The 20,534-nt window shown below is 34.3% G+C and overlaps 1 pseudogene; it reads right to left on the minus strand.

Moving 5' to 3' along the window:
* The window catches only part of LOC106985942 (ATP-dependent RNA helicase DDX3X-like), a 108,520-nt pseudogene extending 98,179 nt beyond the window's left edge, over nucleotides 1-10,341 (minus strand).
* Nucleotides 10,342-20,534: the final 10,193 nt, after the last annotated feature.

Here is a 20,534-nt window from a genome sequence, read left to right on the forward strand (position 1 = left end):
AAACTGACAAATACGGGGAGAGAGGGATTGTAGCTAGTTGCTAACATAGAGGTTCTCAAATAGGCTTATGGAGACTATAGTGTGGGACCCTTTAAATCTTCCTGAGATGAGTGATAAGGCAGGGTGAGAAATTTACAGAGAAAGAAAGATTAATTCATGTTAAAATTCCATCGTAAGAAGTGATTTCTTAGTTAGACATAGAACAGCAAAAAGCATATTCAAAGAAAAGAAGAATAGCAAAGCATAGTATACCCTGGAAGCTATCTGCATATCAGTGAATTACTGATAATATATTATTAATATTTGTTTTAGAAATCTGTGAGAATGAAAATGAGATGTCAAGAAAGAGACAGTAAAGATAATTTATTCACAATCCACTTGGAAAATTATGTCATGTCTGTATCATGCACTGGGCTTGGTATTAGAGATTATGTGAACAAATAAGATAGACATATCCCTGTCTTCACAGACCTTACAATCAAAGGGGCAAGGACTGGGAATGGAGGTACAGAAAAGGTATTAAGAAAATAATCATAAAAACATGGTGTGAGGACATACAGCCCTGATAAAGAAATGTAAGGTAGGATTTTGCAGCAACTCAAAGGCCAGAAACATTTATCTGTTGAAATGAGGTCTCTTCTGAATTCTGTATCATAGGGTTGAGATTCTATTGTGTATTTATTGTGCATGCAGAATTATTTACAGATTATGTTATACACATGAGAGATGGAGAACTAAATTAGAATTTTAGAAAATCATTTTTTAAAATGTTGACAAAAGAATGGAGGAAGATTAGAACCAATGCTGAAATACCATTTAAGAGGCAAATGCCACACAACAAACAAATTATACGAGCCAAATCCAAGGCAGTTGCAGTAATAACAAAGAGGAGTGTATTGATTTAAGAAACTGTTAAGAAGTAGAAGTAATGTAACATATATATCAAGCATAAATTTTATTTTTGATGTCTTTTACTCCCTTTAAAATGAAAATAGTCAATACTATCCAGGGTAAAAGGAAATGGCCACTCCTGAAGATTGTATACATTGTTATATCTCTTTTGGGAAATATGTTGGTAATATGTGTGAAGAGTCTTCAAATTACTCATGATCATTGACAGTTATTTTTACTTCTAGGAATCAATTATATGGAAATAACTGTAAATAAAAGTGTCTTACACAAGGAGTTCAATAAAGCATTATTTATAATAGTAAAATAAATGGAAATTGCCTAAATCTTCAATTCAGTAATTATTTTTTAGTGTACAGTTTTTAAAAAGTAGGTGTTGAATAGTATAAAGCAAAAACAAGATTACATGGCCTATAATATCGAACCTACTGAAAAATGTGCATAAGGTAGAAGAGATTGATTAAAGTTGTAAATTTTAACAGTAGGTCATAAGATCATTTCGTATTTTTTCTTTTAAATTTATTTTTAAAATATTTTAATAGAGACTTCTATTATACTTACAGTCAAAGAAAAGTTAAACTTACTTCACTATTCTTAAGATGTGGTAACCCACTGCATGTAGTGGTAAGAAATAAAATTAATAATGCAAATTTAAAAGATTTCTAGCTTTCTGGCTTGACATGGATACTATATTTTGAAAGAAAAAATGTGTGTAAATTTGAACTTGTTGAATCAAGCAGATTTAGAAAATTTCAAGGGAGACCAATAAACACTAAAATGTGGCTAGCTAAGTACATATTTGAGGAACATGGACTAATGTATACATATTAGTCAGGGCCATGCCCTAAGATAATAAGCTAATACCATTAAAATAGTATGTGCAAAGTAAGAATGCCAGAGATGGACTTACGGATGATACACACATCAACATGCAACTAAAAAAAAGAAAAAAAAAAGATTCGATCATAGATATAAGAAGACAATTAATGTACTTATTTATTCCGATAACAAACAACCCATCGGTTTTCAATTTAACATATGTTTTAATCTAATTGTAAGTCAAGGACTAGTCTACACCCAATACTACAAGAATTCAGCTTCAAGGAGACAACTGAGGAGTTCTGCAATTAGGTAATAGGTGAAGGCTGTTCAAAATCACCAAAGGACAAGTTGGCAGCATAGTTAGGGAACCCTGTGCTAGTCTCATCTTTCCAACACAGCTAGATCAACATCAAACCATTTGAACACGTAGGAAATCAATCTGAGAATTATGAGAACAATCTGCATAATTTGAGGGAGAGAATGCAGCAGGTACATGGTGTAGAGAGGCAAACTGGGGAAGACAATAGCCACAGTACCACAGAGGGCAGGCAGCCATTTTCATGTAGAAGAGAAGACAGAAGGAGGGGTAGAGCAGTGCATCAGGTTTGCACAAGAAAGCACTCTCCTAGAAGGCAGCTAGAATGAAAGAAAACATGCACAGAGTACTGTACCAAAAAAACAAAAAACAAAAAACAAAAAAAACTGTTCCCCAAAACCATGGATGGGGGAAAAAGTAGAGGATTGCAATACCGCCAGTTGTTTTTTTTTTTTTTTTTTTTTTTTTATTAACAGAGGAACACAGAGTCTGAAGTCAGAGGTCAGCACCTGGAAGTGCTCCAGGGAGGAAGCGGGGCAGAGCCTGGGAGTGGGCAGCATGGTCTAAAGATCCCTTGGGTGGCACGGGGAGTAGCAGTTTCCCTGCTTGGAGTGTATTTGGTGGAGGTGGTACTACCTCTCCATGGACAAAAGACACAATGGGAGCCATCAAGTCACCACGTTCACCCATATAGGAACAAAGTCACCAGCTGAGGGCAGCAAATCCTGGTGCCAGCTTTATGTTGTGATTTATCACAAACTCTGAAGCCTCTGTGTGGTCATGTGACCATTTCCTGGGACAAGTCAGTTCCAGGCAAAGTGTGGGGAAATATTCCCTAAGAGGATCAGTGTGGGTCTGAGCCCTAAGGGTCTCTGAAGTGTGGTTCTGAAACACAGCCACACGTGAGATAAAACTCTGGAGGGAGGCACCACCGGGTAGGTAGATAGCTTGGACACAGACATGGGGAAGGCAGGGAACTGACAGAAGTAGGGGACATGGAAGGGGTGACTGATCACTTGTCTCTGAGGGCATGAACTCTTGCTCTGGAGACTAGAGATTGGGGTGAAACCATTTTCACCATTAGCCCACCAACACTTTTCAACTCCAATGAGCTAAACAGCACCACCAACTGGAGAACAGAGCAGTTACATCAAGCCCATCAATGTGCCCTCAGACCCATCCCCAGTAGGGCAAGTAGGCCTGATAATCAGAGCAGCAGCAGGCCCCTCACCCAGAAGACCAGCAAAAATCTCTTCCATGAGCTTAGTCTACTGACCTTAGAATGCTGCAAAGTTTCAGCTCTAAGGGAAACTGGATCTAGCTTCTTTTGGGTTTTTTTAGTTTGTTTGTTTATTTGTTCATTATTTGTTGCTGCTGTGGCTTCTGTTTTGTTTTTGTTGTTTTTCTTTTCTTTTGTTTCTTGGATAGAGAAAGAAAAAAAATATTTTTTATTTTATTTTATTATTTTTTTCTCTCTTCTTTTCTCTTTTCTCTTTTTTCTATCAAGTTTCTCTTAACAAGCAGACCAAAACACACCTAGGATCTACTTCCTTTATTTGATTTTTTTTTAATTTTCAAATTTTTATTTCATTCTGTTATTATTATTGGTTTTCTTCCTCTAAAATACAAGATGGAAGAATTCACCTCAAAAGAAAGAATAGGAAGAAATGAGAGCGAGGGATTTAATCAATGTAGATATATGTAAGATGTCTGAACTAGAATTTAAACAGCCATTATAACGATAACTAGTTGGGCTTGAAAAAAAACATAGAAGACACCAGAGAATCCCTTTCTGTAAAAATAAAAGACTAAGATCAAGTCAGGTGGAAATTAAACATGCTGTAACTCAGATGCAAACCCAAATGGAGGCCATAAAAAGGAAGGTAGATGAGGCAGAGGATCAAATTAGTGATATAGAAGATAAAACTATGCAAAATACTGAAGCTAAAAAGAAGAGGGAAACAAAGGTCAGGGATCACCACGGCAGACTTAGGGAACTCACCAATTTATTAAAATGTAAACATTCGTAACATAGGAGTAACAGAAGATGAAAAGAGGAAAAAAGGGGGCAGAAGTATTATGTGAGCAAATTATAACTGAAAACTTCCCGAATCTGGGAAAGGACAAAGACATCAAATCTAAGAAGCACAGGGAACTCCCATTGCATTCAACAAAAAATGACCATCACCAAGGTATCAGAGTCAAATTCACAAAATGCAGACAAGGAAATAATCCTGAAAGCATCAAGGGAAAAGCAGTCCTTAACCTACAAGAGAAGACAGATCAGGTTCACAATAGATACCTGGCCTCCAGAAAGGAGTGGTCTATTCAACATGCTGAATGTGAAAAATACACAGCCAAGAATACTCTATACAACATGACTGTCGTTCACAATAGAAGAGATAAAAAGTGCTCCAGACAAACAGAAACTAATAGAGAATATGACCACTAAACCAGCCCTACAAAAAGTTTTAAGGAAAGACTCTTTGAGAGAAAAACAAAAACAAAAATAGAAAGGACCAGAGAGCAGAGAACATCATCAGAAACTCCAATTCTACAGGTAACACAATGGCACTAAATTCATATCTTTCAATAATCACTCTGAATGTAAATGGACTAAATGCCCCAATCAAAGGACATATAAAAATAGATTAAAAAACAAGACCTCCTCCTTTGTTGATCTCAGTGCTGGTTACAATGGTCCATTGATTTTGGGAAAATCTGTTTACGATTTATGCACATTTATGTATAATGTAACATCATGAACTTCAGTAAAACACTTACCTAAAATTATTTTTAAACACATAGATTAATCCTCTCAGCAATTTGTGATGAATACATTTTTAAAGCTCTAGAAATTTTTCATGGAAAACTTGAAAAAATATGTAATTTAAACAACACTAAAATATTCAGCAACAATTGCTGAAAAGCAAACAGGTATTTATAAAACATGTATATAGAAGAATCCATAGTGATCACATTACTGTGTACCTTCAAAATATTGTGGCTTTTGAAAAAGTTTTACTTTGAAATGTACTCTGATTTCTGTTAAGCATGAAATTCTTGCACAGTTCAGCAATTTATAATCTTTGGTTGAAGTTGATGCAAACTCTTTACCTATTATCTCGTAATTGCAAATGTAATCCCATTTCACCCTATGCTGTATTCAGTCTATCAACTCAAAGTTCTATCAGGGAAATTACAATAAGTACATGCATTCACAGTTTTTAACAAAAACAAATTATATCCTTTAAACAAATTCATGACATACATTTATAAAACACACACACACACACACACACACACACACACACACACACACATACACCAAGTTCCACAAAATGGGAGATATCCATTGACACATTTATCTATCATATAAGCATAAATGTTAGTTTGGTAATTTTATTCTGGTTTCTACACAAATGCATTGGTGTCACATAAACACCCTACATAAACATTTTAGCATTTTAATCTAAATTTCTCCTGCTTTACTATCCACTAATAAAATCAAATTAGAGAAACAAGATCTTTAATATTTTTCAAACATATATTCTGAAGTAAAAAAGCAACTTTTGAAGACACAGACCTTATAGTTGGCTCAAGGAGAGAATAAAATGTATTTTGATACTGGTCTATCTTTTCATAAGGTTTCTTTAAAATCTCAAGGGTGAAGAGACAAAATTTATTTTTCATTTTTAAATAATTTTATATCTGAACCGAATTCTAGTATATCCAAGATGCCTACCAAACAGTTTTAAATCAACAGAAGTGAGTATGTTAAGATCATAACTGTTTTTCTTTTTTGTGTTTGTTACAAAGTGTTTTTATCATAGGAAAATTCCCTGTTTTCAGCTAAGGATTGTTTTCAAGGAGAATGAGTTTTTCTCAGTTTATTTCTACCCTAGAGAAGTTCCCTATGCATATGTATAGAAAATAATTGAGAATTCTTGCTGTTTCTTCCCAGGGATTCTTTTAAGTAAACTTCTAATATCCCATAAAGGAAAGAAGTAGAAAAGGTACAATTTATCTTTTGTGTTGCTTAGGAATCAGATTGGTTTCTACTTAACAGGGAGAAATGAAGGCAACATATTAACCCATTGAATGATTTAAGTTTTTCTTGCAGATATGACCTTGTTGATATCATTTTCATCTTTGGATCATCTATATAGTTGTCATTTGATTCCATGACTCCTTTTTAATAGCAAAGCTATGTGGTTTATAGTAATTCATTAAAAAAAAAAGATGTTTCTAGAAAACATATTGCCACTTTATGAATTAGATAGCAACAGAAAAGACACACAAATAAAATATGTAAAACTTTACCTTTAATCTTTTACTATGGTACAATAAAAATCATAAGCATGTGAAATGCATCCAGTTTTTGAGTTAAGCATACAGATGTTTAATTCTATCACTTACACTCCAATGAAAAAAATACTATCATGAGTTTGTGTTGAGTACATTTAGGCATATTTCATGACATTAATCTCCCACACAAACTATATCTCTCATTTAAAATTTCTGTGCCATAAATTACATTCTTTCACATCTCTCCAGAATTTAAAAATCTATTAGTCGTTCATGGTCAACATCCACAAACATTCTTCTATTAACCATAACTGAAAGAAGTATCTCTCTCCCCTCAGATACCATAATATTTTATCAGTGTTTCTACCAGATTATTTAATATATAATCATTTCTTGAAATAACATTTTAAAGCACACTTACTCTTATTTTTATAAGGTAATATCTAAAGACTAGAAATCTGAATCTACAACTAAGTATATGATTCTTAAAATATTTTCACATTTGTATTAGGTATTTATTGTTTCTGTTAATTTTTTGAATTCAACACAGAATATTTTTTCGTCAGTAACTAATACACACTATACTCTGGAGAAATCACCTACTTGTTTCCACAGAATAATTGGATTAAAAATGATAACTGTATGTTATTAAAATCATGTGTTTTGTATTTTAAAGATTAGATTTCATATTTGATTTTAGCTCACCGCCTCATCCCACACAAGATGGAGTTAAATCTTCAGTGATTTGGAATTCAAGTGGGACAGGCTCTTTATCACTCCCTATGCCTTTTTTTCTCTCATACCTTCCTCCTGTTGCCTCCAACTTGACTCCAGTGAGGAGGACACAATACCCTTGGCCAGCAGACAGGGTAGCAGCTATTTGTGATCTGGCAGTGAGATTTGGTGATGCTGTTAAAGGCACAATCACGTGCTTTCAGTGGCAAAAGAAGAACCCCCAAGTCCCCTTGGTTAGAGTGGTATTAATATCCTTGGCTAATTTGGCAAGCTTGTCATCAGTGATGTTTTCTTATAGTCATATTTGTCAAAACCAACCCAACTCTTCCTTGAGACGCAATCATGTGGACTTTCTTGCCTCTACCAGCAATTTAAAATACCCAAAACTTCTCAGGTTTCAGGATCTCATAGATGTATTGAGCATGATTCAGTTTTTTGTTTTGTTTCTGTTTTGTTTGTTTGTTTGTTTGTTTTTTAATACAGCTGTTGCAGACTGATGGGAATTTTATAACAAGAGTCAGGATGCAAGTCTCTTTGATGTGGGCTTTTGACAATTGAGTCACTTTGGACTCATCTGTGGGCTCTATAATATCCTATTGCTTACAGATGCAGGGAAAATGCCCTATCATTACTTTATAAATACATGTTACACATTGATGTCAAATGTTTTGATACATATTATATGTTTATGTCACATACCTTGATACATGTTACATGAATGAATAAAAGGTGATAATCTATTAAATATTTATCACCACCCTGGGTCATATCCCAATTTTGTGGGACTAAAAAATTATATATAATAGTCTACAAAATTATGAATGTCACATATGAAAGTGAATATTTGAAATGATAAATTACAATGAACTATAAATTATAAAACTATTATGTATACCACAGACATTTAATCTAGAAGAAAACAAAGGATATTGATTAACTTTCCAAAATAACTACATTTTATTTACATTTTGGTTACCTATTTTTTAAAAATTTTCTCTTCAGATGACAATAAACTTTTAAAATAATATTCTAAAGAGAGAACAGAAAGAAAATTCAACCTTTTCTTTAGCATGGTTGGCTAATTTTGCTCATCAGCATTGATGGCTTAAAGAAATATACCTCCACTTTGCAACTTTGTTTTTAAATTTTCTTAATGTTTATTTTTGAGAGAGAGAGAGAGAGAGAGAGAGAGAGAGAGAGAGAGAGAGAGAGAGATTGAGAGCAGGGGAGGGGCAGAGAGAGATTGACAAAGAATCTGAAGCAGGCTCCAGTCTCTGAGCTGTCAGCACAGAGCCTGATGCAGGGCTCAAACTCACAGACTTTGAGATCATGACCTGAGCTGAAGTCTGATGCTCAACTGACTGAGCCACCCAGGCACTCCTACACTGCAACTTTTTATTGGTAATGTGGTGTACATTTTCAGACTTGTCAAGAAGGAAAACTTTAAGTGCTTGTATTATATGGGCTGTAAGTGTTCAAGGTATTTTAACTATTCTTGTGTAGTAACAACTCTGAAATAATTTTTAATTCCTGACGCTCACTATTTTGCTGTCAGCATCTACTTCAAATTGGTTTATTATGAATTTTACATCATGACAACATAAACTGTATTTCAATAAAAATTGTACAAGTTCATTTTATCTACCAAAGTTAATTCCTCAAAACGAAGCTATTATTGGCACACTTTTATGTGTTTTTCGGACCCTATAAACTGTGTATTTCTTTACCATTACTTGCATATTCCTTCTGCTTTTTCATTTTTAGTTTGGCAATGTTATGATTCTCACAGTGTTCTTTATCTTTTGTTGTAATTTTCATTATCTCTAGTCTAGTGACTATCATGACTCTATTCCCTGTCTTTATAAAATGACCATAAAATTTTTAGTTTCTATTTCATGTATAAAAGTTTCGACATTACAAAATTTATGAAATCTTCTTTCTCTCAGTTTATGCCTTGAGTCTCAACTGCAATAGTTTCTTCAATTATGTTTTAATTTTATAGGATCATTATTTCTAAAAAACAAATAAACTTAATAAGGTAATAAGACATATGAAACAGTAATTCAAATTCCTTTAGAATTTGACATGATAGTGTATAAATCTAAATAATTAGGCATTACATTGCTTGTATATTATATATGTGTGTGTATATATATTTATTTATTTACTGAAATAGTATGTAATTTATATACTCACAGGCTATATATAATTATAGTACATACTATATAGTATATTATATATTATATAGGGTAAATATTGAAGGGATCTTTACAAGCAATGGGCCCTAAGGCTTGAGCTTCTTTACATTCAAGGTAGCTCTGTCTAAAATAACATTTTTTATTTCCTAAATGATGACACTACATTAGTATTTTACCACATTAATCAAAATGAGTGAAAATATATTTTTAAAAATTTGTCATAGAGTATACATCTAAATTTATACTCTAATTTATACTCTAAATTTATACTGTAATTCAGATAGGTTGGAGAAAATGTATTCCCTTATTCATTCATTCATTTGGTTAAAAACTTTAAAAAAATTAAAATCGTAAATTCTTACATATTGTGTGCTCTGAAAAAGCAGTAAATAAATGAACATGGTCCTTGTGGGAGACAGAAGATATACAGTAAGATGGTTTATATTAATGTAAGTTATATTAAGTTATAATTACTATGTAAATAAAAACAGCTGATATGAAAGAAAACTGATATATAACTAGGGAAGAGGATTAGGCAAATTTACATTGCACGTGTGAGACTAGCTCCCAAGGTAACATGATATTTAAGCTCATCAAATAAATAGTAGGAAGTAAGAGGCATGTATTATATAATATTTATTTCTCCATATTGTGATGACTAAAATAATACATTTTGGTGTAGAACTTCTGTAAAGGCACAAGAAAAAAAAATGTCAACAGAACTGCTCCTCATCAAAACAATAGTTTCACTCATGAAAATTATAAAATAAAATCACTTAAGAACTCTGGAAAATGTTCTAAAAGAACACAGTCACTGGAGAATCTTTCATTTAATCTACAAAATCCCAGTGACAACAGTAAGAGCATCTGTGGCATGTGGGACGGGGCCTACTCCCTTACTCCCACTCTAGCTCTGTGGTGTGGAAGCTTTACACAGGGTGCTCTATCTTGGTTAGGCATGGCCACGAAGATGGGGTTTGTCTCACCTCCCACCTTCTGGTGAGATACTGCAATTTCAACCTGAAAAGGACAGGTTTCTGACATCCTCATCATCCCCGCACTCCCTGACGCACGTAGCAGCAGCTGTACTTCCAGTAGGTACAGCTGTGAAAATGAAGTCTCTGATGTCCCATCCTGCCCTCACTTGTCAGGCAGAAGCTCTACCCAGCCATAGCAGACTGAGACTTAGGGTACAAATATTTCATACCAGCATTAAGAGACTCTCAACTGGAGAGAACAAACTGAAGGTTGCTGGAGGGGAGGTGGGTTGGGGGATGAGTTAAATGGGTGATGGGCATGGAGGACAGCACTTGTTGGGATGAGCACTGGGTGTTATATGTAAGTGATGACTCACTAGGTTCTACTCCTGAAACTAATACTACACTATATGTTAGCTAATTTGAATTTAAATAAATTAAACAAAACACACAACTATTTTAAATATATTCAAAGAACCAAAGGAAACATTTAAAATATAAAGGAATATATGAAATAATGTCACATCCAGGAGAAAATATCATTAAAGATATTGCTGTAAAAGAAAGGAGCCATATGGAAATTCTGTAGATAAAAAGTTGAATAAGTGAAATGAAAAATTGACCAAAATGTCTTCAACAGTGGATTTTGGCTGGCAGAAGAAAGAATTAATGAACTTGAACATAGATCAACAGAGACTATGCAATCTGGAAAAAAACAAAAAAAGGCAAAGGAACAGATTCTCTTAGAAATGTGGAACGCCATTATTCAACCAAAGTTGAGGAATGGGGATATTATGGAGGAAATATGAGAGGGACACTAATGGAAATTATATGCAAGGAAATAATGTCAATGGCTGAGAGCATTCCATAATTTGAAGAAAAACATTAATCTATACACCCAGAAACTCAGCAAATTTCAAGAAGGGTAAAATGAAAGAGATTCAGCCCAGTCATATAATAGTCAAAATATTGAAAGTCAAAGTTAAAGAGAAATTCTCAAAAGCAGTGAAAGAAAAAACAATGCATCATTTATTAGAGAAGCTTAGTATACTAATTATTACCCAGATGTTAATAGAAAAATGGGCCAAAATGTTAGGCCTCATTGCCCACGATATTCTTTAGTAAGTAGGTAGGTGAGTATATGTCTACAACATTGGTGGTGTTGAATCAATTATAGTGATTGTAAGAAAGAGTAGAATCCCACAAACACATAAAGAAAATGTATGCTCCCAGTTCTGCAAATAAATGCCAAAGAATAAAAGGGATGCCTTTAGAACCATTTGAACTGAATGATTATTTCATTCATATTCTATTTTATATGCTAATAAAGCATTATTATTTGTGTTAATTTAGGTAAAATTGATAAAATAGCTGATGATATCTATTAGCATGGTAGTCATTTGAAAATTTTGCTAAAAATGGACAAAATTAACCACTATGCAGTTTTCACTTAATAAGATGAATTTAATATAAAACATGTATTTTTTCTGTAACAAAAAAAATTAAGATGGATGAAATCTCTTTATTGTGGTTTAAATTTTTGCTTGTCATCCACCTACTAGAGGACTTCAAACTTTCCTTGAAGGAAAAGTCACATGATAATTGACAAGTAAAAGGTCTTTAGAAAAAGTAAACAGAATAATTACCATATGTAAATAATTATCATATGTAAATAATTATCATATGTATGTAAACAGACCATTAAATATAGAATTTATTAAGTGGCAGTAGCTTTGGGAAATTATATAGGTAAAACATTCCAAGAGAAAGCAGTATGTATTTGAGATTTAATGAATGTAATTTCAAACCTAACAATGATAAAATGACCTGTTTATATACTTACATGAAATGTATGGTTCTCACTTGAACTCCATTTAAGTGTAATAATCTGACTAAAACCCTACCTTGCGAAATATTAACATTTCCTCTTTAATTATAGCACACAAGATATTAGATCCAAAAGAAAATCTCATGGTATTGAATGAGAATTTTGCATTATCTCTCCTATGTAGTTTTCATACATGAAAATTGTCAGTTATCATCAGCTATTATAGGCAAAAAACACAAAATACAATGAATAATATAACTAACCACTATGCAGTGACAAACCAGTTGTCTTACCATTTTTTGTTTCACTTTTATAATTATTTTTAAATAAACTAGGAATTAGGCGTTCCAAATTAAGTCATTGTGTCCCCTCCTTAATCTCTATCCTCTTTCTATCCTCAGATAAGAATGATATTGTTGTTGATATTTTCCCTATTATCCCTATGTAACTTCTCCATATATAAATATATTCACTAATATAGTAGAGCACTTTTGCATATTTAAAATTTTTATATAAACATTGGATTTATTATTCCACAACTTAAAAACTATATATCCATGTTGTTATATGCAACTCTAGTTTAATCATTTTAACCAATGGATAATGATTCAGTCTATGATTATACCAGATTTTTTGTTGTATTCAATATTTGGATATTTAAATTGCATATAATGGGAGGGGAGAGTAACATTAATCTAACAAAAAGTAGCTTACTTTTTCCAAATAATGTTTATCCACAGGAAGTTAGTTTGTTCCTAAGTATTGAATTCACAGTTCATGGATATGAGTACTGAAGGCTATGTGATCCTCTTGGTCTTCCCCTCTTAATTGAATTATGAAGACCACACTATAGACATTATGGTCATTTTGAAATGAGGAGGATAAAGGAAGAAAAGTGCGTACAGGTATGTGCCAACTGGTCTCCCTCTTACAGAGTTTTCCTGAAAATTCCACGTGAAGTCTTCCATATGCGTATGATTAACCAATGCCGTGTCATACAGATGTTCCTAAAAGCAATTGAGGTTTGGTAATTTATTTTCTTTTCTGACTGGGCACAATAACACTCAAGTAAAATCAAGTTTACATTTTTAAGAGAAAGAGAATAAATTATATTTGTAATTTTTCTGTAATAAATAATACCATAATAACATTCTTATGAATTTATTTTACACATATGTATATGTACTTCTTTAGGATGTATATAGTTGTCTAAATATAAGGTCATAAATGGAATAACTAAATAATTTATTGCCCAAACTGGGGTCGTTTCTGGAACAAAAAGGGGAGATATTCATTATTATGCCAGAAAACAGGTGAATAGTTGGACTATCCCATACAAAACTAATGTTTAGAATCATCTCAGTCATATAGCATATGCCTCTTCAAATTAACCAGATATTGCTACATTGTAAATTAGTTCCAAGCTAAGATAAAACCAATAGTATTTGAGAATTTCCTTTGATCTCCATTCTAGCCAAAATTTTCCTACATCATATTTTCTAGTCTGATGTAGGAAAATTATATACTTCTAGTTTTCATTAGCATATCCAGGGTCACCTGGTTATGTTTACGATCTCTTCCTAAAATTTCTGAACAGATCTATTATCCAATTATCTTTTTAATTTTTTGTCTTTGCAACTGATTTTTAGTAAATATTTATATACCCTGTGTTTTATGATCATCTTACAAGGGTGTTAGTTTTCAGTGTGAGGACTAATGATGTACACACACACCAAGAGGGTGTGAAAGTTGGTTACATAATAAATATGCAGTGAGCAGGTCCATTTTCCAAAGCTGGTCAGAAATTGGTTTCAGAGTGGGCAAAGAAGACTGACTTGTGTTTTTTAGGATGAAGCCTTGCTGAGTGTTCCCACATATGGTTTAAACTTTAAATTCTTGCCAGCACAAGAGAAGGGAGCACCCAAATTTTCTTACTAGTTTTCCCAGATGTGAGATAAAATGACAGGAGGAAGAGTGAGGTGAGAATTAAAAAAAAGCTCTCAGCAGCCAAAGATCAAAAAAATGGCCAGACTCTTTATTACGCTTAACCTCTAATGTTTGATTGATAAATGAAATGGGTCATGTTTCATTTCACTGTATTTTAACTTACTTAAGCAAGCCATTATTGCATTATAATGCCTGCAGACTGAGACTGGTAAGGGAGGTGAAAATCACGGTGAAAGCTTATTTAGGAGTTCAATATCACACAGCATGCCTGGGTGGTTCAGTTGGTTAAGCATCTGACTTTGACTCAGGTCATGATCTCACGGTTTGTGAGTTCAAGCCCCATGTCGGGCTCTGTGCTGACAGCAAAATGCCTGGAGCCTGCTTCAGATTCTGTGTCTCTCTTTCTGTCCCTCCTTTGCTCACATTCTGTTCTCTCAAAAATTAACAATTAAAAAATTAAAAAAAAAAGAGTTCAACATCGTGCATTCTGTGAAGTAAAATCAGAACCTGGGTCATTCATTACCAGTGATGTCTAGACTGTATGAAGGGAATAAATAGTGTTTTGGTTAGACCTCATGTCATTGTTTTAGTGTATGTAGGGACAAGCATAACTTTGATTTGTATTTTGGATAAATACAAGGCAAGACAAGGCTTCTCCCTTAAATAAAGAATCATTGTTGCTGCCATTGGCCAGCAGGTGACCCCCCAAAATTCTGTTAACGTGCATTTATTGCTTATTTCTGGCCAGGGCATCCCTTGCCAGATGCTTACTTGATGTTTGGCTCATTATGCTAACATTACATTATGTTTGGCTCAGGTGCTATTCTTTATTAGGTATGTTCTCTTTAAGGGATGAAAAGGCAGCAACTCCCCATAGAGCTTTTTGATATTTAATAACAGTGATACCATCTATAAAATTTGTGAACTCCTTTGATATTCACTTAGTTGGATCCGAATGTCTCCCTAGGTAACCAAGTGTCTTAGTCCATTAAGGTTGCTATAACAAAATACCACAGACTAGGTAGCTTTTAAACAGAAATTTATTTTCCACAGTTCTGAAGGCTAGAGGTCCAAGATCAGGGTGCCAGCTTGATCAGGTTCTAGTGGAGCCCCTTTCTGATTATAGACTGTAGATCTTTAGATGTGTCTTTACATGGTAGAAGGTATTTGGGAGCTTTATAAGGTCTCTTTTATAATGGTACTGATCTCATTCATGAAGATTCCACCCTCATGACTTATACATCTCCCAAAGATCCTGCATGCTAATACCATCATATTGGGCATTAGGATTTCAACTAAATGAAATTTGGGCGTCACACTCAGATTATAGCACCAAGAGTCTAGGAGAAGACTGAAATCTTCCAGAACTGGGATTGCAAAAGACAGAAGGCTGGGAGTCCATCCTTCCTGCATACTGGATATGCCAGAGGGCTCACATTTGGCTCTATGCTCTAGCAGACAGGCTTTGGTGCCCATTCCTAACGAGTAGGGTGCTGCTTCTGTCTCAAAGTACAATAAGCAGCTAGGTACAGAGGATGGGGGGCATGGGTCCTATCAGAGACTTTGTTTCCAGAATAGCTCACTATAAGGCCAGCAATCGTGGCTTTCATTAACATAAAATGGGCCTGAGGAGGGCAACTTCTTCTATGAGAATAAACAGACAACTTATGGACATCATAGGTGGTCCTGAGACTCAGCAGGCCAAAGCCTCTAAAGAAAATGTTTCTTCTCTTCTTTGGCATTAATAGAAGCACCTGTTTTACTGCAATTTGGACAGATTTTAGGGCTTTTTTTTTGCTGGAGGGAGCCCTATACAAACTGTGGGGATTTTCAAGTAACAACAAATGAGCTTCAGTAAAACTTATTGGTGAAGGGTGTGTTGCTTCTAGAACTCAAAGACAACTAAAAGATGCTGAGCTAGTAGTAACATTGTGGATGCTGAGAGGGTGAGTAATCATTACTTGACAATGTCAGGGATGGAGTGGCCCTGGTTTTTCCAACTAACGTTTGGGATTTTAACTGAGAAAGGGGAACCTTGTACTATGTGTAGGGTAATGGTCCACCCCCCTTCCAGTAAGCTCCTTTGTGAGTATTTGTATGCTCTCAAGTAGTGTTCAAATGATTCTCTCCAGAGGAAGGTATCATCAGAATGATATCTCCTAGAGGAAATAGGATGGGGTTAAGATCTTGTCTGTAAGTGTTTTGTGTAAGGCCACTGAGGTACCCCACAAGGATCTGGGCAAAGATATATTATGTCACTTTAGAGTAAAGGCAAATTGCAACTATATCATTTACTTATTTCTGATGCTGTAACAAATTAATTCTTAATTCCGTCTGTAATTTTAATTTAGCCTAGCCATGCCATCTAGCAACATATTGATAGATTCTGAGTATTAGTGCATGTATACTCTAGTATTTAATAACCCTGTTTTCCAAAACCTTACAAACTTGCATTTTACTTCTTCCATTTGTTTATGAGTATCTTGCTTCTGTTTCACTTATAAACTGGTCAAAAGTTGGTCTATTCTGTTAGTGTTGTTAAAGATGTTGTTTTTGTATACTGTCCCTTGATTTATTTGATATGTGTGCTAACTCAGAGTATGTTGGGTTGTTTTCCTCCTTTTGTGTTTTATAATTTTGGATAGTGAACTCATCGTTTTGGACCACACTCTGAGGGAAAAAAAAATGTTTCCTGACATCCCTCTGAGATGATAGTTCTTGCCCCACCCCCACTGTGCTAACAAATTCTTCCCATCTTCCTTATTGTCTCTCTGTGTTAATTATTTTATTATCCTAGTCAGTTTCTTGCTGAGTATAAAGCCTTTCATGGATGCTAAATAGAGATATTTATCTCAATTCAACCTCTTACTTCTCATGTTCAAAATCTCAATTTCTATCCCTAGTGAGACATCAAAACTTAATCTTCTTGGTTCCATAAGTATCAATCTACATTATGAAATATTCAGGATAGTGTTCTTTTTTTTTCCACTTGATTTTAACTCCTGGAAATTTCCCTTAGTTTCTTTGAAAATTATCTACTCATTTCTGAAGTGTTTCTAAATGTTTGTAGTTAAGAGAGTTTTCAGATTATCTAATCTCTCATATAGTGTTTTCGTATACTTTATTACTTTTTTATATTTAAAGAGTCTTCTAGAGAAAAGAGCATTATTACTAATAGTTGACAGTGAGACAGTGATTTATCAATTTACTATATATACATTACATACTTTATTGCACTTTACATACTTGACTTTAATACTCACTGCTCTGTAAAATATGTATTATTACCATAGGTTTTTCAGATAAGAAACCTGTAGCTTATTGACATTAATTGGAAATTCTAATTTAGGTTGGCCTGATTCCATCCATTCAATCATTCATGCATGCACTCATCCATTTATTTAACAATATGTGCACAGTCTAGTGGGAGAGATGGATATAAAACAAAAGTAATTGAAACATAATTATCTAATTGTAGTTGTAATGATAACTATGAAAACAGATTGTAGTTTGCAATGAGAGCTTATGGCCACATGTCATCAAGGGAGACTTCCCCAAGGAAGTGATCTTAAACACTGACAAAAAATTTGTATCAGTATAGACTATGTTAAGGTTGTATGTATGTGCATGGTGTATGAGTGTGTGTGTGTGTGTGTGTGTGTGTGTGTGTGTGTGCGTGTATTTGAGAGAGAATGTGTGGGGAATGAGAAAGAAACAGAGTGATGGGTGAGGAAAATATAAGGGTGTTGATTTTGACATTTGCAAAGGCATTTTTAAACTCTAACATGAAAAGCTATGGGTCCACTCAGAAAACCACAGAAGGATAACAGGAGTATGTTATATGGAAATTAAAAATCCAGGCTGGGGCCAAAGCATGTTGGACCTCTTAGGTCACTTTAAAAGCATTAAAAAGGTATTGAATGTTTTTATTGTAGTGAAAGTACAGAGAAGGATGATATGCTTTAAATTTTTGTTGTCCAAGCTAATCCAGAACTTTCAGTTTTAATAATCACTTGAGATAAGCATTATTAAGTATTATGGCCTTCAAAACTTGGGAGTTGTAATTCCATGCATCCTTAAGAATTACGTGCATATACTAGATAAGTAAGGCAAATGTGGGAAAGACATTAAAACTTAAATAAGTTAATATTTTCAAATGAAATGGTATAGAAATAATGAGTATAAAAATTAATGGAGAAACTGTGACGAATTATATTGAGAGTTCAGGTAACATAGGAGAAAACCAGTTTAAATGTCAATTGAGAACTAGTTAGGTAGTTTCTTCTTTTTCATCATTACAGGGAGTGCTTCAATAAACATTCTCATATCAGTCTACATGTACACATGTGTGAGAGTTTCTCTAGGGTAGACACTTAGAAATGAAATTTAAAGGTCATAAAGTACATGCATTTTGACTTTCTGGTATAATTAAATTCTATACAAAATAACTTAACCGATATATGCTCCAGTCATCAAGAGCTCATTTTCAGAACTTTAAGAACATGGTCTTTACCAGTCAGTGAAGAAATATTAAAGGAGTTACAGTCATGTAGCCACAATGAGAGCAAAACAGACACATGCCAATCCCCTAAACTGGTAATGCAAAGTCAAGGCTGGTATGATATTTCTACTCTCTTATTTTTCTTTTACATGATCCAAGAACTTGGCAAAAAGTAGTAGCTATTTACAGAAGTGGAGAGAGAAATGGAATTTGTGTAAATGGAAATAAAGCTCCCAAGGTATACCCCCACATCTTCCCAATGAAATTTTTAGACTTGGAGTAGCCCAAGCTACAAGAAAAGACATATTTTAGATATTCCAAGTTTTATGAACAGTCACTTTTATGACACTTAGTATATGCACAAAACCTTATGATGCGCATGCTATTATTCTTCTAATTTTACGACCAGAAAACAAGCATACATTTGTTATGAATTTTCTCAATGTCACAGAGTTTTTGAGCATTGACACTGGGATTTGAGCACATGCAAAGTGTCTGTAGAATCCATGGTCCAAAATCACTATGTGTTGATACCTTTTAGGACTAATGACTTATTAATTACCAAGGTGAAACTGTTTTTGTGACTGGGTATGACCAGATAACTTAATATTCTCTAAGAGCTCTAAAAATAGTTCAGGTTTCACCTAGGAACAAAAGAAGAATGAGTGTAAAGATTTATAGGTCTTAAGAGTGGAAGATATTTGCTTTATGATAACACCCCATTTAGTTTCTGCACTTTCAATATAATAAATATTTCCTTCTAATCAGATTTGGGGTAGGCAGGATGCCCCTGGCCCGAGAATTAGCATAAAGCTCCGTGAACCAAAGTGTTTCCTGCTGGAAGTGAGGCCAGTCTGGAAAGGCTATAGACATGCTGGAAGGTACTGAGGCTGAGATGGTAGCTATATGATTAGGAAAAGGGCAGCTTTGGCTTTATTAAAGAAGCTATTTCAATTAGATGTCTGCAGGAAGATATCTCTGAGGAAATTATGAAGGAGCATCCTGGGAAAATCAATTAGAGCTTTCCTTAAACCCTTAACTACCAATGACAGATAAAGACAATATTAGTCAAGCAGATTATTTCCTGACCTATATCACTCTTCTCTCTTATAGCTGGATCCCTACGGGAACTAGAGGTAGTCCAATGGGGGATAAGTGGGGGAATAACGAAAAGAGGGAAATAAAACAAATCAAGCATGACCTATTCCTTCACTGAAAGTTTTGTAGCTTGAAGCACTGCCAAGGGAGAGAGTAAATTTTTTTACATGAAGTTTGAGATCTTAATCATTAGAATGAAGTAGAAATTTTATCCAAATTGTAGGGACTAGTATGTTATCTAAGGGTAAATAAAAGTTATGGGAACTATCAGAACTTTCATTTAAGGAACTTGAAAAACCAGACTCATAAAATGGTTTTGAATGGCTATTGGAAAAAAAAAAAAAGTAATGCTTTTTATTTGCATCCTATAGAGCTGCACTCCCTCTCTCTTTTTTCAAATTTTTTTTTAATGTTTACTTATTATGGAGCGAGACACAGAGCATGAGTGACAGAGGGGCAGAGAGAGAGGGAGACTCAGAATCTGAAGCAGGATCCAGGTCCTGAGCTGTCAGCACAGAGCCCGATGCAGGGCTCGAACTCACAAATTGTAAGATCATGACCTGAGCCAAAGTTGACACTTATCTGACTAAGCCATCCAGGTGCCCCAGAGCTGCACTCTTTCATTAAATAGCTATATATAGAAAGATACAGAGATACAGATACAGATGATAGATAAATAGGCAATTTTATTTTCTGGAAACAAAAGATGAAACAATTAAAAAAAATTTTTTTTAATGTTTATTTATTTTTGAAAGAGAGAAACAGAGTGTGAGCAGGGGCGGGGGAGGGACAGAGAGAGAGGGAAACAGAGAACCTAAAGTGGGCTCCAGGCTCCACACTGTCAGCACAGAGCCTGACACAGGGCTCGAACTTGTGAGCTGTGAGATCATGACCT

Source organism: Acinonyx jubatus, chromosome A1 (genome assembly GCF_027475565.1).
Source record: "Acinonyx jubatus isolate Ajub_Pintada_27869175 chromosome A1, VMU_Ajub_asm_v1.0, whole genome shotgun sequence".
NCBI classification, from domain to species: domain Eukaryota; kingdom Metazoa; phylum Chordata; class Mammalia; order Carnivora; family Felidae; genus Acinonyx; species Acinonyx jubatus.